Source organism: Hypanus sabinus, chromosome 19 (assembly GCF_030144855.1).
Source record: "Hypanus sabinus isolate sHypSab1 chromosome 19, sHypSab1.hap1, whole genome shotgun sequence".
Taxonomy (NCBI): domain Eukaryota; kingdom Metazoa; phylum Chordata; class Chondrichthyes; order Myliobatiformes; family Dasyatidae; genus Hypanus; species Hypanus sabinus.
The window spans coordinates 61,224,054-61,247,125 of record NC_082724.1 but is presented as its reverse complement, the minus strand read 5'-3'; the positions used below and the strand labels follow the sequence as shown (position 1 = coordinate 61,247,125).

General features: G+C 39.7%; 1 protein-coding gene across 2 annotated transcripts in view; it reads right to left on the bottom strand.

Annotated features, from left to right (window-relative positions):
- Positions 1-23,072, bottom strand: part of LOC132377967 (E3 ubiquitin-protein ligase RNF123) — a 428,887-nt gene that overhangs the window by 269,600 nt on the left and 136,215 nt on the right. The gene's annotated exons all lie outside the window — the stretch shown is intronic.

The following is a 23,072-nucleotide window of genomic DNA, read 5'->3' as shown; positions in this document are numbered from 1 at the left end:
TTTGTCATTTCCTTCCCCCAAGTAAGGCACACACCTCATCCCATCTCCCTGCCTCAAAAGAGGTCCCAATGATCCAGAAACCTGAATCCCTGACATGACATACTCCATCCCATCTAGTCCTTTTCCCAGTCAATATGTGCAAAGTTAAAATAACCTTATATAACAACCTTATGTTTGTTGCAACAGTCTGTGTCTGTACGTGTATTTTTTTATAACCCATTTAACAATTACAGCATGGAAACAGGCCATCTCAGCCCTTCTAGTCTGGGCCGAACGCTTTCTTTCTTTCTTTTTAAATCTTTTTATTATTATTAGTAATATGGACAGAATACAAATGATATATTAATAAAGAAATTACAAACATACAAATTCCATTACAGATGAAAAAAGACATAAACAATAGTTACAATATAAATGAGTTTACCAAGACATAAACCATACAGTATATGTATGAACATGGTATGTCTAAATATTTCATAATATATGATATAAAAAAAACAGAAAAAAGAAAAAAAGAAAAAAATATAATGCAAAATTAGCTAATCTACTAATCTAATAACTAATAAAGAAGAAAAAAAGAAGCAAAAAAAGAAAAAAAAGAAACATTGGAAAAAGAAAGAAAAAAAATATCTCACAAGAATAAATATTCATCAATGCTGTCACTTCCGGTCCTCTCAACATACATAAGCTAAAAGCTGGGAAATCAAATGAACTTGGAACAGGGTCATATTACATCATATGAAAATGTTGAATAAATGGTCTCCATAACTTTTCAAATTTAATAGAAGTCTCAAAAACACCACTTCTAATTTTTTCTAAATTTAAACATAACATAGTTTGAGAGAACCAATTAAAAACAGTGGGAGGATTAATTTCCTTCCAATTCAACAATATAGATCTTCTAGCCATCAGAGTTAGAAATGCAATCATTCGACGGGCAGAAGAAGATAAATGCAGTGAGTCTAACATTGGTAAACCAAAAATTGTGGTAATAGGATGAGGTTGTAAATCAATATTCAAAACTGCAGAAATAATATCAAAAATATCTTTCCAATATTTTTTCAAAAATGAACAAGATCAAAACATATGAGTTAAAGACGCGATTTCAGATTAACATCTATCACAGATAGGATTAATATAAGAATAAAAATGAGCTAATTTATCCTTGGACATATGGGCCCTATGTACGACCTTAAATTGTATTAATGAATGTTTGGCACATATCGATGATGTATTAACTAATTGAAGAATTCTATCCCAATTCTCACTAGAAATAATAAGGTTAAGCTCTCTTTCCCAATCCTTTTTGGTCTTATAAAGGGGTTCTGAACGTATCTTCATAATTATATTATAAAGTTTTGAAATAAGCCCTTTTTGAAAAGGGTCTAATTCAAACAAACTCTCCAAAATATCTGAAGGCACAAAATTTGGAAACGTAGGGAGTACAGAACTTAAAAAAATGTCTAATCTGTAAATATCTAAAAAAATGAAATCTAGGCAAGTTATATTTGTTGGATAATTGCTCAAAAGACATAAAACAATTGTCCAAAAATAGATCAGAAAATCTTAGTAATCCCTTAGTTTTCCAAGTCGAATAAGCTTGATCTATAATGGAAGGGTGGAAAAAACAATTAGATACAATAGGACTATTTAAAACGAATTGAGTCAACCCGAAAAATTTCCGAAATTGAAACCATATACGTAAAGTATGTTTAACTATCGGGTTGTCAATTCGTTTCGGCAATTTAGAAAGAGCAAAAGGGAGAGAAGTCCCTAAAATAGAACCCAGACCATAAGCTGATACAGATTTAATTTCTAAACTCACCCGAGGGCCGAAAAATCCACACCAATCTTTCAACCAACATAACAAGTATCTAACATTAACTGCCCAATAATAAAATCTGAAATTAGGTAATGCTAGCCCACCTTCCTTCTTTGTCTTCTATAAATATATTTTACCTAACCTGGGATTTTCATTCTGCCATATATAGGAGGAAATTTTTGAATCAACATTAGTAAAAAAAGATTTCGGAATAAAAATTGGTATTGCTTGAAAAATATATAAAAACTTAGGTAAAATAACCATCTTAATAGCATTAATCCTACCTATTAGAGATAAAGATAATGGTGACCACTTAGTAAACAAAACTTTAATCTGATCAATTAAGGGTAAAAAATTAAATCTAAACAAATCTTTATGGTTTTTTTGTGATTTTGATCCCTAAATAAATAAAAGAATCATTAACTAATTTAAAAGGTAAATTTCCATAAATTGGGACCTGTCTATTCAAAGGAAACAATTCACTTTTATTAAGATTTAACATACCCAGAAAACTCACTAAATTGAGCCAATAATGATAAAACTGCTGGGATAGATTTCTCAGGGTTAGAAATGAATAGTAATAAATCATCTGCATACAAAGATAACTTATGAATGTCTGTCCCACGATTAATACCCAAAATATCCTGTGATTGTCTGATGGCAACTGCCAAAGGTTCTAAGGCAATGTTAGGTAGTAATGGACTAGGAGGACATCCTTGTCTAGTGCCCCGAAATAGGCGAAAAAAGGGTGATCTTTGATTATTGGTAAACACTGAGGCTACTGGAGTATGATAAATCAATTTAATCCACGATATGAATATCGGACTAAAATTAAACTTCTCCAACACATTAAACAAGTAAGGCCATTCAACTCTATCAAATGCTTTCTCCGCATCTAATGAAATCACGCATTCTGAAATGTCATGTGAGGGAGTATAAACAATATTCAATAATCTCCTAATGTTGAAAAAAGAATAGCGATTTTTAATAAAACCGGTTTGATCTTCTGAAATAATTTTGGGTAATACCTTCTCCAATCTGGATGCCAGTAACTTGGAAAAAATTTTGGAGTCTACATTCAATAAAGATATTGGTCTATAGGATGCATAGTTAGTATGCATAGTTAGTATGCATAGTTAGTTATCTTTCTTCAATATTAGAGAAATGGAAGCTCTATAAAAAGATTGTGGCAAATTCTCCAATCTAATTGCTTCCTCAAAAACCTTAGATAACCAAGGGGAAAGAGTAGCGGAAAAATTTTTTAAAAATTCAACTGTATAACCATCTGGACCCAGTGCTTTCCCAGAATTCATTGAGGAAATAGCCCTTTTAATTTCTACATCAGGAATAGGAGTATCCAATATTGAAAGATCATCAGATGATAATCTTGGAAAATTTAATTTCCCAAGAAAATCACACATGGTATTACGATCCTGAGGAAATTCAGATTGATACAGGGAGGTATAGAAGTCTTGAAATGCCTTATTTATCTCATCACGATTAACTGTCAAATTCCCATTCTGCTGACAAATCTTAGTGATTTGACGTTTAACCAAAGCATTCTTCAATTGACTAGCTAACAGTTTACCAGATTTATCACTATGTATGTAAAAATCAGATCTAGTTTTCATTAATTGATTTTCAATAGAAGATGTAAGTAATAAACTATGTTCCATTTGAAGTTCAACCCTTTGTTTGTAAAGCTCCTTACTAGGAGCAATCGAATATTTCTTATCAATCTCTTTAATTTTATCGACCAATAAAAGAGTTTCCATCTTAGTACGTTTTCTCAAACTGACAGAGTAAGAGATAATCTGTCCACGTATATACGCTTTAAAAGTGTCCCAAAGTGTTCCGAAGGAGATATCATCTGTGGACGAACGCTTTCTCTCACCTAATCCCACTGACCCACACTCAGCCCATAACCTTCCATTCCTTTCCTGTCCATATACCTATCCAATTTTACTTTAAATGTCAATACCAAACCTGCCTCTGCCACTTCTACTGGAAGCTCATTCCACACAGCTACCACTCTCTGAGTAAAGAAATTCCCCCTCGTGTTACCCTTAAACTTTTGCCCCCTAACTCTCAACTCATGTCCTCTTGTTTGAATCTCCCCTACTCTCAATGTTACCAAAAACCTACCTTAGCCTCCACCTCTCCTTGCCGAAGCCTTATGCTCTCCAGGCTAACACTGACCATTCATACAATTGCCACAGAGCCAGACTCAGTGCCAAGGACCTGACTGCTGTGGCTTTCTTCTGCTTGATCACCAACCTCCCCCCGTCAACTGCATCCAAAGTGATATACTTGTTATTGAGGGGCACAACCTCAGGGTTATCCTGTACTGACTGCCTATCCCCTTTAATTCTCCTAATGGTCACCCTGATACCCATATCCTGCACCATTAGGTGGAATTTGTAAGTTTGATCACATTGTAGAGATCAGTTTTTACTTTGACATGAAAGAGTCTTTTTCTTTTGATCAGTCTCAAAAAAAAGCCAAATTAAATCCACTGTGATTCAATATTGCAAAACAATAAAACATAATAACTTACAAAGGGGGTGAATACTCTTTATAGGCACTGTATATGGAGTTCTTAACTAAAGAAAGTGTGTACTGGATCTCTTATTAGGGAACAAGAAAGAACAGGTGACAGAAGTTTGTGTAGGGGAACACTTGCATCTAGTGATCATAATGCCATTAGTTTCAAAGTTCAGAGTAAATTTATTATCAAAGTACATGTATGTCTTGTGGGTATACTCAATTATGAAAAAGGAAATGTCTGATCCTTGGGTTGAAATTCTAAATTGGTGAATTGTGTGATGGTAAGTATGTATTGGGGTGGGTTGCTTTCTGTCAAACGAATGACCGATAGGTGGGAGTGAAATTTTGCGTATAGAGTTTGTATGTTTTTGTCAGAATAAAGACAAGGCTAACAGGTTAGGAAACCTTGGTTTTTGAGAGATATTGAGAACCTGGTTTAAAAAAAAGTGTATAGCAGGTATAGGCAGCAAGGAACAAATGAGGTACCTGAGCATAAAAAGTGTAAGAGAACAGTTAATAAGGAAACCAGGAGAGCAAAAAGAGGCATGAGGTTGCTCTGGCAGAAAAGATGGAGAATCTCGAGGGCTTCTACAGATATATTTAGAGCAAAAGAAGAGCAAAGAACAAAATTGGTCCTTCTGAAGATGAACATGGTCATCTATGCATGGAGCCGAAAGAGGTGGGGGAGATTTTAAACGGATTTTATTGCATGTGTAATTATTTGGGAGATGGACACAGTCTATACAACTGAAGCAAAACAGTATTGAGATCATGGATCATATGCAGATTACAGAGGAGAAAGTGCTTGTTGTCTTGAGGCAAACTAGGGTAGATAAATCCCTAAAGCCTGACAGGGTGCTATCTCAGACCTTGTGGAAGCCCCTGCAAAACATCCTTAGCTGTGGGTGAGGTCTAGAGGATTGGAGAATAACTATTGTTGTTCAAGAAAGGTTTTAAGAATAAGATGGGAAATTAGAGGCCAGTGAGACTGACATCAATAGTGGGTAAATTATTGGCAGGTATTCTAAGGGACAGGATATATAAGTATTTGGATATACAGGCCTGATGAAGGATAGTCTATTATAATTTTTCAAGGAGGTTGCCAGGAACGTTAATGAAGAGAAGGCAATGAATGTTGTTCACATGGATTTTAGCAAGGCCTTTGACAAAACAGTACATGGTAATTGGTCTGTCACTTGGCAATCAGGATGCGAAAGTAAATTAGATTTAACATTGGCTTTGTGGGGGAAGACAGCGTGATAGTAGATGGTTACAGTTCTGAATGGAGGCCTGTTTTGTGGTGTGCTGCAGGAATCAGTGTTTGCTACTCAGTATCCTGCATTTTTGTATTAATAGTGCAAGCCTCATGCTGAAGGTTCTTTGACATCCATAGGTGATGCTTGAAGTAATGCACTGCAGTCCTGCAGGTTCTGTATCCTGTAACTTTGTCGTAGTGGCTGTACTCAGGTCCAGATATTTAGATTAATTCTGAGCAAGTATATGCATCTCTTCCATAGACTGACCTGACCTGCTTGTATTTGATATAGTCAGTACATCGTAATTGAGAAGCAAGTGAATGTTGGTGTAAAGAATCTGGTTCATGAAATGTAGGAACAGAAAAAAATTAGGAAAACATGCTGTAAAGGCATTGCAGTATAGAAGGAACAAAATCTAACTTCAAGGACATTGATGAGGCTAGACCTGGAGCACTGGCTGTGTTTCAGCCTTGACCTGAAGAAGACTATACCTGTGGGGAATCCACTGAGGCTTTACTAGATTGATTCCTAACTGATGTTCTAAAAGGAACAATGAACTACACTCACTGATGTTTCAAAAAATGAGACAATATTATTGAAATACCTGATTCTGAAAGGGACTGACAGTAAATGCTAAGAGTCTAGATTGGAGACAAGATCTCAAGAAGAGAGAGGAACATTTTTTGGATTAAGTAGAGCAGTTCCCCCACTCGGTGTTTAAATCATCGGAATTCCCTGCCTCTTTAGGCTCTGAATGTTTAACACAAGAACATGTTGCACCAAGATAGCGTAGTGTTTAGCATGACGCTGTTACAAGAGGAGTTTGCACATTCTCCCCATGGAATGCTGAGGTTTTCTCTGCATTGTCTGGTTTCCTCCCACAGTCCAAAGATGTACCAGGTAGATTAACTGGTCATTGTAAATTGTCCCATGGTTAGGTTAGGGTTAAGTTGAGGTTGTCAGGTTTTGCTGGGCCAGATGGGCAGTATCACTAAATTAAAAATAGAATGTTTGGCACGAATTCCAAGAGATAAGAAAGGAATGTTGGAGAATAAATCAATCAAGAGAGTGAGTTTGAAATTTCAGGTAATTCAAGATATTCAATGACAACACAGATTTAGAAGTTCACGTCTAACTCTCATTTACTTTTAAAAGATTGCTATATTTCCATTCTGGCCTGTTCTGTGATGCCCGTATGAAGTACTGCGTTAGTGAATTTTTTTTTACCTGCACTGAACTCTAGAAATCCCTGCTCAAGTATTTCTTCCTCTCATTTTCTACTATGTATCTATATAACCATATAACAATTACAGCACGAAAACAGGCCATCTCGGCCCTTCTAGTCCGTGCCGACGCTTACACTCACCTAGTCCCACTGACCCGCACTCAGCCCATAACCCTCCATTCGTTTCCTATCCATATACCTATCCAATTTTACTTTAAATGACAATACCAAACCTGCCTCTACCACTTCTACTGAAAGTTCATTCCACACAGCGACCACTCTCTGAGTAAAGAAATTCCTCCTCGTGTTACCCTTAAACCTTTGCCCCCTAACCCTCAACTCATGTCCTCTTGTTTGAATCTCCCCTACTCTCAATGAAAAATGCCTATCCACGTCAACTCGATCTATCCCTCTCATTATTTTAAATATCTCTATCAAGTGCCCCCTCAACCTTCTACACTCCAAAAAATAAAGACCTAACTTGTTTAACCTTTCTCTGTAACTTAGGTGCTGAAACCCAGGTAACATTCTAGTAAATCTTCTCTGTACTCTCTCTATTCTGTTGATATCTTTCCTATAATTTGGTGACCAGAACTGTACACAATACTCCAAATTCGGCCTTACCAATGCCTTGTACAATTTTAACATCACATCCCAACTCCTATACTCAATGCTCTGATTTATAAAGGCCAGCATACCGAAAGCTGTCTTCACCACCCTATCCACTTGAGATTCCACCTTCAGGGAACTATGCACCATTATTCCTAGATCACTCTGTCCTACTGCATTCTTCAATGCCCTACCATTTACCATGTATGTCCTATTTGGATTATTCCTACCAAAAGCTAGCACCTCACACTTATCAGCATTAAACTCCATCTGCCATAGTTCAGCCCACTCTTCTAACTGGCCTAAATCTCTCTGCAAGCTTTGAAAACCTACTTCATTATCCACAACGCCTCCTAAGTATCATCTGCATACTTACTAATCCAATTTACCACCCCATCATCCAGATCATTAATGTATATGACAAACAACAGTGGACCCAATACAGATCTTTGAGGTACACCACTAGTCACCTGCCTCCAACCTGACAAACAGTTATTCACCACTACTCTCTGGCATTTCCCAACCAGCCACTGTTGAATCTATTTTACTACTTCAATATTAATACCTAACAAATGAACCTTCCTAACTAACATTCCGTGCTGAATCTTGTCAAAGACCTTACTGAAGTTGATAGAGACAACATACACTGCTTTACACTCGACAACTTTTCTGGTAACCTCTTCAAAAAATTCAATTTTTGTGCATGTATTTGTGTGCGTGTGCTTTTCCGCATGAGTGGGGTTGCGGAGAAAAGATGGTTAATGGTTAAGATGGAGGGCAAACAACTAAAGAAAACATTTTATTTGCAGCAGGTAAAAATTAGTAGAAGTCAGGTAGCCTAAGCAAAGTTCATCTTGCTCCATTGAAAAGCAGAGTGTATGTCAAGACATAACTTCATTTGCCTTTTAATTACCTCAAATTTATGGCTTATTTTGCAAAGTGCCTCTTGTTCCCAAATGGACTCAAATATGTCAGCCTAATAAAATAAAAATAGGCTGTGAAATCTTTCCAAATTATACAGAGTTCCAGCAAAATAGCTGCAACTCGGCAAAATTAGATTCACTAACAGTCCAGCAGACTAAACGACTTAAAAGCTCAAATTCACCAGGGCGCTTGCACTCCTAATCATCAATATTGGTAAACTGAACCAGAGCCAGGCAAATGCCAATGAGCCTGTTTATGGAAATAGTCATCAAATGTACTAGGGAAAAGTATCCCTTCAGAAGCAGGTTTATTGTCACTGACATACTGTACACCATGAAATTTGCTCTTTTGCGGCACAAGTACAGTGCAATACATAAAAAATACTATAAATTACAGTAAGAAATATAGTATATATACATATATTGTGTGTGTGTATATATATATGTATGTGTGTGTGTGTGTGTGTGTGTATATATATATATAAAATCAAATAAGTAGTACAAAAAAGAACAAAAATAATGAGGTTCTGTTCATGAGTTCATTGTCCATTCAGAAGTCTGATAAGAGGGGAAGAAGCTGTTTCAAAAATGCTAACTGTGTGTCTACAGACTCCTATATCCCCTCTCTGATGGTAATAATGAGGAAAGGATACAAAACTGGGTTGAGAAATAGTAGAGTTCAATCCAAAATTAACTGGTTCATTTTGGTAGGTCAAATATGATGGCAGAATATATTATTAATGGTAAGACTCTTGGCAGTGTGGAGGATCAGAGGGATCTTGGGGTCCGAGTCCATAGGACACTCAAAGCACCTGTGCAGGTTGACTCTGTTGTTAAGAAGGCATGTGGTGTATTGGCCTTCATCAATCGTGGAATTGAGTTTAGGACCCGAGAGGTAATGTTGCAGCTATGTAGGACTCTGGTCAGACCCCACTGTGCTCAGTTCTGGTCGCCTAACTACAGGAAGGATGTGGAAGCCATAGAGGAGATTTACAAGGATGTTGCCTGGATTGGGGAGCATGCCTTATGAGAACAGGTTGAGTGAACTCGGCCTTTTCTCCTTGGAGCGATGGAGGATGAGAGGTGATCTGATAGAGGTGTACAAGATGATGACAGGCATTGATCGTGTGGATAGTCAGAGGCTTTTTCCCAGGGCTGAAGTGGTTGCCACAAGAGGACACAGGTTTAAGGTGCTGGGGAATAGGTACAGAGGAGATGTCAGGGGTATGTTTTTTACTCAGAGAGTGGTGAGTGCGTGGAATGGGCTGCCAGCAACAGTGGTGGAGGCGGATGATAGGGTCTTTTAAGAGATTTTTAGGTAGGTACATGGCGCTTAATAAAATAGAGGGCTATAGGTAAGCCTAGTAATTTCTAAGGTAGGGACAAGTTCGGCACAACATTGTGGGCTGAAAGACCTGTATTGTGCTGTAGGCTTTCTATGTTTCTACGTTTAACCTTTGTAGATAGTTTCAGCTTTGTAAAGGCAGCTATTGGATTCTGGCAAGAACAGGGAGGTGACATTTTGTGTGTTGGGTTTGTGGGATAAGATTTAGAACAATGATAATGTGGTGTCATGATACAAAAGAAGACTTCATTGGAAAGAGGTAGAGATGAGAATTTGATTTTCATGGTGAAAACAGTTGATCTTGATGACAGATTGGACATTGCTTTTTTTCAGATTGAATATCTACGGCAGGAGTAAGGAACAGCATGTGGTGGAGATAGGCCTTCAGACTTGCCAACATCAAGACAAATAATTAATTTAACTGTTCCACCAATAAAGGCTGTACATCAGCTTCTTTGTTCCCTGTTTCTTCAGCTTCTCAGTACCACTATCTAAGTACCTATAACTTTAACCAAGCTCTTGGTTATCTACCCCGCTCATATTTTCAAGGTTTAATATCAAGACAAATGGTTAAGTGCTTAGGAAAGTTTATTATAATAAACTTCCCAAGTATTATAATGTTCCCTAGATGTTATAATAAACTTCCCAATGGCCATATCCAATGACCATGCAACTTGAATCACCCCTAGAACCACTGAGGCTACTTAAATGGTCAGATTGACTGTATCTGCCACAATTATAACAATTTGCAATATTGGAAAAGTTGCTTGCCAGTCATATAAATCAGAATCAAGTTTATTATCACTGACATTTGTCCTGAAGTTTGTTGTTTTGCAGCAGCAGTACAGTGTAATACATAAAACATATAAGTTACGATAAGAAAATATATTAAAAATCATTTCATTTTTTTCCATTTTCAATGTTTCTCTTGACTCGGGAGCCTTCTCTCAGTCTACCCTAAGTTAGCATTTATTAAGCTATTATTGTATCCTGCTGTCTATGCTGCATTGCCACAACTAAGGGCAAAATGCGGTAAAATACCACCACACCAAATTAGGTATTTATTTAGCCAAAAACAGAAACCATCAACAACATTGAATTTGTTATCCTCAAATGGAATAATTATTACATTAAAATTTAGAATATAGCTTGTACTGTTATTTAACCAAGGCTCATAATGCTCAAAAAGAAAAAAATATATATAGCTGCTTGAAATCTGAAAAAAAAAAGAAAATGTATATTTGAAAAGTCATACAGCATCCATGGAGAGGGAAACCGAGCAAACCTTTCATTACTCAGAGTTGTGCAGCTCTTTGGCTTGATTTGCCCACATCAACAACATTGCCTACCTGAGCTAGTCACAATTGCCTTCATTTGGCCAGTATCTTTCAAACCCTTCCTACCCATGCAGCTGTCCACATGCTTTTCAAACATTATAATTGTAACTGCCTCTAGCACTTCTTCTGGCAGCTCATTCCATATACCCATCTTCTGCTCTGTGGAAAAGTGCTTCCCCTCAGGTTCCTTTTACATTTTTCTCTTCTCACATTAAACATATGCTTTTTAAGTCTTAGAATCCCCTACCTGGGGCAAAGACTTCAACATCCACCTTATCTATGCCCCTCATGGATTAGAAACTTCTAAAAGGTCACCCCTCAGTCTCCTTTGCTCCACTCCCTGCCTATCTAGTTTCTCCTTATAACTCAAGTCCTCCATTCTCAGTAACAGCTTTGTGAATTTTTCTGCACACTCTCCAGTTTAACCACATCCTTCCTATAACATGGCAACAAGAATTGCACAAAATACTCCAAATGTGGTTTCACCAACATCTTGTATAGCTGCAACATGACATCTCAACACTTGTACTCAGTGCACTGCTGTATGCCTTCTTTACCATTCTACCTAAACTATCACCTTCAGGGAACTATGTATTTGCACACCTAGATCTCTCTGTTCTCTGACACCTCCCAAGGCTCTGTGCATATCCTACCCTGTTTTAATTTCCCAACATGCAACACTTCACATGAGTCTAAGTTTAAATCTATTTGTTGTTCCTTTGTCCATTTTCCCAATTGATCGAGATTCCAGACCCTTACACAACTTTCTTCACTCACCACCAGATCACCAATTTTGGTGTCATCCACAAACTTACTAACCATTCACATCCACATCATTAACATAGATGACAAACAACAGGGACCCTGTTGTTTGTCATCTGCACAATACTGGTCATAGACCTCCAATTTGTAAAATCCTCCACTACTATCCTCTGTCTCGTTCCATCAACTAATTTTCAATCCATGGATCACATCTCATGTTACCTACCAGGCCAGTCTACCATGCAGGATCTTGTCAAAAGCCTTGTTACTGCTTTGTTCTCAGCAATCTCCTTGGTTACCTCTTCAAAAATCTCAATCAAATTGGTCAGACACAATTTCCCACACACAAAGGGCATGCTGACTACCCCTAATTATTCCTTGCCTTTCCAAATGCAGGTAGATTTAGAACCATGTCTATTAACTCTTCCACCACTGATGTTAGGCTAACCAGCCTGTAGTTCTTTGGCTTGTCCTTGAGCCTTTTCTGAATAAAGGCACAACATCAGCCACACTCCAGTCACTAAAAAAGACACAAAAATCTCTCAACAGGGCCCTGGAACTTGTTCCTGTTTTTGCCACAACATCCAGTGATACACTTGGTTAAGTCTCATCCACATTTCATATGCCTCAGACCACCAATAACTCCTTCAGAATATTAATACGTTTCAGAATATCACTGTTCTTTTCTCTGATTTCCATGCCTTCTTTTAGTCTAAATACAGACCAGAACTATTTATTTAAGATCTCACACATCTTCCATGGCTCCACACAGATGACCACAATGATCTTCAAGAGGGTCTATTCTCTCTCTGGTTATCCTTTTACTCTTAACATATAATTATAGAATCTTTTAAAATTCTCCTTTACCTTGTCTACCAAGGATATCTCTCATCTCCCTTTTGTATACCCTCCTGATTTCCTTCTTAAGTGTACTCCTACCTCTCTTATATTCCTTAGGGATTTCCTGCTGTTTCATTTCAAGTTGTTATGTGATGTGAACATTTAAAAGGAAGTTTACAGAGAAGCACTTAAGAATAGCTTGTGTTGACATATTCACCACAGTTACGATAGCCTAAATGATCATCATGGTGCTGACATTCTTGTAAGAGGTTAAAACTTAAATAGCTGCTTTCTCTCACCAACTAGAAACTATTGTATATGTTTATTTCATTCTCCACAGATGCTGCCTAACCACAATTTCCAATAATTTTGGCTGTATCTTTTTTGAAATACTAGAGGTTCAGCTTCAATAAACACTCCACTTTCTAATGTGCAGAGAATGCAACTAACAAAAGCAGAGATGCTAAAATATGGGAGGTGAAACACAGGGAACAGCTCCCAGGTGGTATGGAAAAGAATATTCCAGACATTCCTAGCACTGGTCTTGGCACTATACAGAGTTAGTTCAGCATATGCAGTTGCTTGAGTATACTACTAAAAGTTGCATAGAAAGATGATGTAATTTTAGGTCCTGATTAAGAACTAATGATTCCTGAACCATGCATGAATATATACAGCATAGAAACTGGCTCGTTGGCCCAACTCATCTATTTTGCTAACCAAGGCACCACCTTGAGCTAGTCCCATTTGCTTGCATTTGGGCCATGTCCCTCCCTCCAAGCCACAAACCTATCCAAATGTCTTCTAAACATTTAATTGTGTCTGTCTCTACCATTCCCCTATGCCCTCCACCCTCAGTATGAAAACCTCAGCCCACAGGTTCTCCTTAAAACTTTCCTCTCACACAAACCTATGACCTCTAGTTTTGGATACCCCCCTCTACCAGGAAAAAAAAATACTGTCACCATTCACCTCTTCTACAGGGAAAACAGTCCCAGCCAGTCTAGTTACTCTTTATAACTCAAACTCTCCAGTCCCAACAACATTCTTGTTGTTGTTCAAGATGGCGGCGCGACGCAGTCTGCAGCGGCCTCTCTGGAGTTGATATCTGTTATTTGTCAAGCAGAGTGCCGTGCACAATCCTAATCTGATGAAAAACAGACGTGGGAGCACGGAGGAACATCTTGAAATCTGGAAATCTCCAGGAAGGCCTTCTTTGTTGTTGCTGCTGCTGCTGCTGTGCGGTCCGGGTCCCTACTGAGAAGAACAGGCCCCCAGTCCTCGGGGTCGCATTGCCAGTGGCTGGTGGCGGGGGCATCTTAATACGCTCGGCAGAGGATGGTGCTCGCAGAAGCTGTGCCGGAGGGGATGGTTGTCGGCTCAGAGGTTCGACGAACTCAGAGTCCGCTGTGGTCAGGTCGCTTTCAATGTGTGCTGTGTCTGCAAGGCTGGGTTCGACAGAGCTTTCATTGTGTGCTGCGTTTGCGAGGCTGAGTCGGGCAGCGCCATGGAAGTCCATAGCAGGGGTATTCCCTTCTGCCGCCAGCGTGGAATGACGGGTCTGTCGGGACCCTGAGGACTTGTGGAAACTGTGTGGTGGTTTCTTTCGAACTTATAGTCTTTTAACATCTTTGGACTATTTTTACCGTGCCCCGTGATCTGTTTTTTTATCATTGACGGTATTGTTTGCACTGTTGTTACTATATGTTGTAACTATGTGGTTTTTGTGCAGGTCTTGTAGCTTTAGATTTTGGTCTTGTTTGTCTGGTAAGTTTGGAGCTCCTTTCCGGGGAACGCGCTAAGATGGTAGCACGATATTAATAAGCAGCAGCCTCTCCGGACTCTGGATCGGGATTGCCAAACGTTATGTGGATTTTCTGGTGTAGTTTATTTTGTCATGTGCTTTGTTGATATCATTCTGGAGGAATGTTGTCTCATTTTTTTTAACTGCATTGCATTTGTGGTTTTTAAATGACAATAAACTGAATCTGAATCTAGCTTGATTCCCCCAATCTATATGGATCTCTCCAATGTAGAGGAGGCAGCATACAGTAGACGTACAAACCTAGACTGAGGGACTGCTTTGTTGAGTACTTCAGCTCCATCTGCAAAAGATGAATTTCCCAGTGGCCAACTATTTCAATTCTGATCCCCATTCCCGTTCCATCAGGTCAGTCCAGGACTTCCACTACTGCCATGATGAGGCCACTCTCAGGTTGGAGGAGCAACACTTTATATTCTGACCAGGTAACACCCAAGCTGATGGCACCAACATTGATTTCTCCAACCCACTCCTCCTTTCCTCACTCTAGTCTCTTACCTTTTTCCCCTCACCTATCACCTCCACATGGTGTCTCTCATCCTTCCCTTACTCCCATGAAATACTCTCCTCTCCTATCGGATTCCTTTGTCTCTTGCCTTTTGCCTTTTCCACTTATCTCCCAGCTTCTTACTTCATCCCCCCTTCCCACCTACCGGGCTTCACCTATCACCCTCTAGCTTGTCCTCCTTCCCCTCCCTTCACCTTCTTATTTTGGCATCTTCCCCCTTCCACTTCAGTCCTGAAGAAGGTATCAACCCCAAACATCAACAGCTTGTTTCCATAGATGAGCTGCTGAACTCCTCCAGAATGTTATGTGTGTTGCTCCACATATCATCATTCACTCAGTGGCTACACAAAATTGCTACCATCATAAAAATCTGATTGGTTTAGCCATTCATATAATTTTATTTGAAGCATACATTTTAAAAGGCTTGGGACAGGTTTTAAACAGATATCCATCCTGTTAGGTGTGATCTTTCATTGATTCTAGTCTGTTTCTTGTAGTTAATGTGGATTTACTGCAATTGTCTGCAAGAAAATGAATTGCTAGGTTGTATATGGTGACATTAATGTACTTTTGATAATAAATTTATTTTGAACTCAGTACTGAATATTATGGATTGCTCCCGCTGCTACAGTGGCCCCTACTGACAGTGGTACAATTCATACGAGTTCAAAATCCACACATTAAATGGGGAAAAGGTTTGCTTTAAAATTCCCTTTGGGATTAATTGTGACAAAAATAATAAGTAACTGTTGATGACTGTCTAGTGAGGCTATCAGCCTTCATAAAACAAAAATCAAAGAACTTTGCTTAGTTAAAATTGCCCCATTGAATCTAATGTTTTTAGATCAATCCAGTCTCAGAGTTTTTTTTAAATCACAAGAACCAGCTATTCCCATTCTTCAATTGTCAAGCAGCTATCTAAACTCATCTTAAAGCATTCAAAAAGCAATAAAAAAGTAAATGCTATAAATCTGAACCAAAAACAATGTTCCCAACAGGTGAAGCAATACCTGTGTCAAGAGAAGTGCTATGAAAATTGGAAAAGAGGAATGTGTTCAGATTCAGAGAAGTGGGAGGGATAGGGAGAACAGTGGGGACATCAGTGATGGAGAGCAAATGACACAAGCTGTTGTCCACTGAAAGAAGCTGGCAAAGCCTTGTTAATGCCAGCTAACGCGCCTGGTGGATGTGTAAAGAGAAGGGAGTACAGGAGAGAAAGAAACATTAAAAAAACAACACAGGAAGGCCTTGATTTAACTTTTAAATACGTTCCATTTTAGAAAACCAGATTCTAATCAGTTTCTGGACACAATATTCCACAGAACATTTCTCTACACAAGCATAGAAAAGACAGGCCCAGTGTTGCCCCTCCAGCCATAGAACGTAGAACAGCGCAGCACAGGAACAGCCCTTCAAACCACAGTATCTTCACTGGACATGAAGCTGAATCACACTACATCTGTACATGATTCATAGCCCTCCACTCCCTGTATATTCATGTCTATCTTAAAAGCCACTACCATATCTGCTTCCAAAAACAATCCAAATTTATCCCACCTCATTTTATAGCTCATATCCTCTATTCCAGACAACAACCTGGTAAACTATTTCTGCACCATTTCCAAAATTTCCACAATCTTCCTTAAAAAGGGAGACCAAAATTGCACACAATAATTTATTTTGATCACAGCCTCATATGAGTGTCAACTTCACTTTCCTGTTTGTTCCCAATGATCCTGAACCCCCTGTAATACTAAAGCCGGATCACAATTGTAAACATATTAAATATATTTGTCTTCACAGCTCTCTGGGTTATATATCCCAAAGATTCACAATAATCTTAAATAAGCATAAATTCCTTATCTGTCTGAAATAGATAAACCCTTATTTTGAAACTAGATCCCAAGTTCTAGATTCCTTTGAGGTAGAATGTCTTCTAAGCATCTATCCTTTCCAGTACCACCCCACCCCCAGAATCCTTTATTCTTCAATGAAAGCACTTCTTCTACATTTCAATGCATATACACACACACACACACACCTCAATCATTCTTCATATGACAATGCTTTAATTCCGGGAATCAATCCACTGCCTGTGTCCAAAGCAAGTGTATTGTTCCCTCCCCAGCGCCACAAACCAGAGACCAAAACTGTACATGCTCAAGACATGTTCTTATCAATGTCCTATAAAGTTGAAGCAAGATTTCATTGAATCATATAGCACAGAAACAAGTCCTTTCAGCCCAATGTTTTGTGTTGACAATATTGCTGAACTACACTTATCCCATTTGCCTGTATTAGCCCCATATCCCTTTATTTTCTTATCTAAGTGCCCATCCAAATACCTTCTAAATACTGTAAGTGTATCGACTATACCTCGCTGTTTGGCAGCTTGTTCAAGATAATCACCACACACTATATGAAAAACTTACCTGCCAAATCTTTAATTTCTCTTCTCTTACATTAAACCTCTTTCTAGGCCCTCTACCCCGGGGGAAAGAACTATCTATTCTAAATAACTTCCTTCCTTTTATACTTCATCACTTATAATTCCATCTACTTTCCAATATGAATTCAAAAGTAACTTAGTTTTCTTTCCCTTGTTAAAATGCAAGCCAACCTCTTCCCCTGCCTACAAGAACAAGGAGCTCATGGACTTCTTTTGTATAAAGAATGGAATTACCGATGACCTCCATTCCCTTACGCTAAAGGCACGACCCAAACTTCCCCCCAAAACTTCACAAAAACACTCACCTACTTCACAATTCCTTTCCCACTGAACTGACTACACAGCATCGGCCCCTGTACCCACATTAGAGAATATAAATATACACTCTTCACAAACTGTCACCCTTTTCTTTAAGGCAAACACTAGGAAATCTGCAGATGCTGGAAATTCAAGCAACACACACAAAATGCTGATGGAACGCTGCAGGCCAGGCAGCATCTATAGGAAGAAGCACTGTCGACGTTTCAGGCCGAGACCCTTCGTCAGGACTAACTGAAAGGTAAGAGAGTAAGATTTTTGGAAGTAGGAGGGGGAGGGGAAATGCAAAATGATAGGAGAAGACCGGAGGGGGTGGGGTGAAGCTGCGAGCCAGAAACCGTTTCGCTGAACACCTACGCTCTGTTCGCCAGAGAAAGCAGGATCTCCCAGTGGCCACACATTTTAATTCCACATCCCATTCCCATTCTGATATGTCTATCCATGACCTCCTCTACTGTCAAGATGAAGCCGCACTCAGGTTGGAGGAACACTACCTTATATACTGGCTGGGTAGCCTCCAACTTGATGGTATGAACATTGACTTCTCTAACTTCCGTTAATGCCCCTCCTCCCATTCTTACCCCCATCCCTGATATATATAGTTTTTTTTCCCTCTCTGCCTGTTCTCCATCTCCCTCTGGTGCTCCCCTCCCACTTTCTTTCTCCCTAGGCCTCCTGTCCCATGATCCTTTCCCTTCTCTAGCTCTGTATCGGCCGGTGTGTGACTGGCTCAGGGTAGGAGTGGTGATTTGAGGCTTTGGCTCGAGAGGCTTCGGCAAGCAGAGGCTGAGGACAAGCTTGCACCCAGTGAGGCAAATCCAGGTAAGTTCCTTTAATTAATTTAATTAACTTAGGAGTAGGTAATGGAGGCAGCAGTTAGGGCAGTAGAGTGCTCTATATGCAGTATGTGGGAAGTCAGGGATAGCACTGTTGTCCCTGATGACTACACCTGCAAAAGGTGCATCCAGCTGCAGCTCTAACAAACTGAGTTAGGGAACTGGAGCTGGAGCTGGATGAACTTCGGATCATTTGTGAGGCAGACGCAGAAATAGAAATAGACAGGAGTTTCAGGGAGAAAAATCATGAGGCAGGTAGCTGGGTGACTGTCAGGACAGGGAAGGGGAATAGACAGAAAGAGCAGAGCACCCCTGTGGCTGTCCCCATCAACAATAAGTATACCATTTTGGATACTGTTGGTGGGGACAACCTACCAGGGACAAGTTGTAGTGGTCATGTCTCTGGCACCGAGACTGGACCCTCAGCTCAGAAAGGGAGGAGGGAAAAGAGGAAAGTAGTAGTGATAGGGGATTCAATAGTTAGGGGGATAGATAAGAGGTTCTGTGGGAGAGATCGAGAATCCCGTATGGTCTGTTGCGTCCCTGGTGCCAGGGTCCGCGATATCTCAGATAGAGTTCTCAGTATTCTCAGGAGGGAGGGTGAGCAGCAAGAGTCGTGGTCCATGTAGGAACCAATGACATGGATAGGAAGGAGGAGGAGGTCCTGCAAAGAGAGTTTAGGGAGTTGGTGCGAAGTTGAAGGACAAGACCTCCAGGGTTGCAATTTCAGGATTGCTACCCGTGCCACGTGCCAGTGAGGCTAGAAATAGGAAGATAATGCAGCTAAATACGTGGCTAAAGAGATGGTGCAGGAGTGAGGGCTTCATGTTTCTGGACAAATGGGGCTTCTTCCAGGGAAGGTGGGACCTTTTCCGACGGGACGGTTTGCACCTGAACTGGAGGGGGACTGACATCCTTGCGGGTAGATTTGCTAGTGCTGCTCCAGGGGGTTTAAACTAGATTTGCAGGGAGAGGGGAACCAGCGTGTTAGAGCAGGTAGTAAGGTGGAGGAGGATAAAGGTCATGCGAGGACTGCATGTATAGACAGAAATCAAAGGTTTGTACATTATAAAAATGTTCTCAGGTACATCTATTTCAATGCAAGGAGTATTGTAGGTAAGGCAGATGAGTTTAGGGTGTGGATTGGCACATGGGATTACAACATTATTGCTATTAGTGAGACTTGGTTGCAGGAGGGGCAGTTTAATGTTCCAGGGTTCCACTGTTTCAGATGTGATACAGGGGGAGGGATAAAAGGGAGAGGAATGGCATTACTAGTCAGGGAAAATATCACAGCTGTGCATACATAGGACAGCCCGGAGGGCTTGTCTACAGAGGTCATATGGGTGGAGCTGAGGAACAGGAAAGGTGGACCACACTAATAGAGTTGTATTATAGACCGCCCAATAGTCAGAGAGAATTGGAGGAGCAAAACTGTAGAGAGATAGCAGATCAATATAAGAAACAGAAAGTTGTAATAGTAGGGGATTTTAACTTTCCACATATTGACTGGGACTCCCACACTGTGAAAGGGCTAGATGGCTTGGAGTTTGTCAAATGTGTTCAGGAAAGTCTTCTAAATCTATATATAGAGGTACCTACGAGAGAGGATGGAATACTTGATCTCCTATTAGGGAACCAGACAGTTCAGGTGACAGAGGTATGTGTAGGTGAACATTTTGGGTCCAGTGACCATAATGTCATCAGTTTCAAGTTAATTATGGATAAGGATAGGTCTAGTGAGTTGAGGTTCTAAATTGGAGAAGGGCCAATTTTGTGGAAATGAAAAAGGTTCGAGGAAGAGTGGATTGGGATAAGTTGTTTTCTGGCAAGGATGTGTTCAGTAAGTGGAAGGCCTTCAAAGGTGAAATTTTGAGAGTGCAGTTTTCATGTTCCTGCCAGGATTAAAGGCAAAGTTAACAGGTATAGGATACCTTGCTTTTCAAGGGATATTGCCAACCTGGTTAAGAAAAAGAGAAAGGTGTATAGCAGGTATAGGCAACAAGGAACAAGTGAGGTACTTGAAGAGTATAAAAGATGTAAGAAAATACTAAAGAAGGAAATCAGGAAGGCAAAAAGAAGACATGAGGTTGCTTTGGCAGATAATGTGAAGATAAACCCAAAGGGTTTCTACAAGTATATTAAGAGTAAAAAGATAGTAAGGGACAAAATTGGTCCCCTAGAAGATCAGAAGATCACATCTATGCGTGGAGCCTCATGAGATGGGGGAGATCTTAAACAGTTTTTTCGCATCAGTATTTACTCAGGAAACTGGCATAGCATAAATGGAAGGAACAGAAACAAACAATAGTGTCATGGAACATACAGAGATTAAAGAGGAGGAGGTGCTTGCTGCCTTACAGCGAATAAAGGTAGATAAATTCCCCCGGGCCTGACATGATATTTCCTTGGTCCTTAAGAGAGACTAGTGTAGAAACTGCAGGGGCCCTGGCAGAAGTACTTAAAATGTCCTTAGCCACGGGTGCGGTGCCGGAGGATTGGAGGGTTGCTCATATTGTTCCGTTGTTTAAAAAAGGCACCAAAAGTAAACCAGGCAATTACAGGCTGCTGAGCCTGACATCAGTAGTAGGTAAATTATTAGACGGTGTTCTGAGAGATCGGATATACAAATATTTGGACAGCCAAGGGGTGATTAAGGATAATCAGCATGGCTTTGTGCGTGGTAGATCAGGTTTAACGAATCTTGTAGAGTTTTTTGAGGTGGTTACCAAGAAAGTAGATGAAGGAAAGGCTGTAGATGTTGTATACATGGACTTTATTAAGGCATCTAACAAGGTCCCACATGGGAGGTTAGTTCAGAAGGTTTAGACACTAAGTATCCATGGAGAGATTGTAAACTGGATTCAAAATTGGCTCTGTGGGAGAAGACAGAGAGCGGTAGTGGATGATTGTTTCTCAGACTGTGACTAGTGGTGTGTCTCAGGGATTTCTGCTGGGACCATTCTTGTTTGCTGTCTAAATCAATGATCTAGGTGATAATGTGGTAAATTGGATCAGCAAGCAATGCTTTCAAAGCTTGCAGAGGGATCTGGACCAACTGGAAAAATAGGCCAGAAAATGGCATTTAATACAGTCAAGTTTGAGGTGTTGTACTTTGGAAGGACAAATCAAGGTAGGACATACACAGTAAATGATAGGGTACTGAATGGTGCGGAGGAACAAAGGGATATGGGAGTTCAGATACATAATTCCCTGAAAGTGGCATCACAGGTAGACAGGGTTGTAAAGAAGGCTTGTGGCATCCTGGCATTCATAAATCAAAGTATTGAGTATAGGAGTTGGATGTTATGGTGAGGTTGTATAAGACATTGGTGAGGCCAAATTTGGACTATTGTGCGCAGTTCTGGTCACTGAATTACAGGAAGGATATCAGTAAGATTGAAAGAGTGTAACAAGATTTACTAAGATGTTGCTGGGTCTTCAGGAGTTGAGTTACAGGGAAAGATTGAACAGGTTAGGACTTTATTCTTTGGAGCGTAAAAGAATGAGGGGGGATTTGATAGAGATTTACAAAATTATGAGGGGTATAGACAGAGTACATGTGAGTAGACTCTTTCCACTTAGATTAGGAGAGATAAGTACGAGAGGACATGGCTTTAGGGTGAAAGGGGAAAGGTTTAGGGGGGACATTAGGGGGAGCTTCACTCAGAGAGTGGTGGGAGTGTGGAACGAGCTGCAATCTGACATAGAAATGCAGGCTCACTCTTAAGGTTTAAGAATAAATTAGATAGATACATGGATGGGAGAGGTCTGGAGGGTTATGGACTAGGTACAGGTCAATGGGATAGCAGAATAAAGCTTTTATGTGCTGTAGCGTTCTATGGTTCTATCCTTTGAGATATGCGACCCAAAACTGTTGACAATATTTCATGCGCAGCCTGGCTAGTGTCTTATAAAGGCTCGGCTTCACCTCCCAGCTTTTATATTCTATTTCCCTTGAAATAAATGCCAACATTGCATTTGCCTTCTTTACTACAGACTCAACCTGTAAATTAACCTTTTGGGAGTCTTGCATAAGGACTCCCAAGTCCTTCTGCACTTCTGATGTTTGAACCTTCTCCCCATTTAGATAACAGTTCGCACTATTGTTCTTTTTACCAAACTGCATTATCATATATTTCCCAACTCTGTATTTCATCTTCCACTCTGAAGGAAAAGTGGTTTGATATTTCTCTGATGAACTTGTTTTTTTCCAGCCTTCTTGCAAGCCATCAGTCACACTGCAGCATTTTACTGCCTCAGCTTATAGGTCAGATAGAATTTATAGGTATTTAAGTAAATCCAGATGACTTGCCTCATCCCTATCCCTTCTCTGGTCTTTAGCTTTGGCTCACCCTTCTTTGTGTGCTTATAGTGGTTGCAATTGTTTTTTTCACTTAATTCCCCTCATAACTTAGAACAGTTCATTTGATGTTGATATAAGGTGATGTGGTGGCGAGCTTTTCCATGCTT